Source organism: Monopterus albus, unplaced genomic scaffold (genome assembly GCF_001952655.1).
Source record: "Monopterus albus unplaced genomic scaffold, M_albus_1.0 scaffold113.1, whole genome shotgun sequence".
Taxonomy (NCBI): Eukaryota; Metazoa; Chordata; class Actinopteri; order Synbranchiformes; family Synbranchidae; genus Monopterus; species Monopterus albus.
This window is the reverse complement of record NW_018127993.1, coordinates 329,231-329,577: the sequence shown is the minus strand read 5'-3', so window position 1 is coordinate 329,577 and position 347 is coordinate 329,231.

Genomic DNA, 347 nt, shown 5'->3' with positions numbered 1-347 from the left:
TCATCTTGAAATCAAGAGATGTTATAGCCAGTAGACAGTGCAATGCTGCATAATATGAAGTGTGTAAATACTGTGTATACAGTACACCAACTATAAAACATTTTCAATGAAAACAGTTGAAAGCAGTGAAGGAAGAATGAAATAAGGTTACAACAAAGTAACAAGCAGAATGAGGTAGGACTATCTTTTTATTTGTACTAAGTTGTGATTCAGCAGTTGCATTCTTAGCAGTATCATGAAATGTCTGTGTACATAGTGAGGAGGTTTAGGGAATTATTTAGTCACTTAATAATGTAGCTGTATATCTGTGACCTGTTTTCAAAGGTCTACGCCCTCAGCCGGAACAC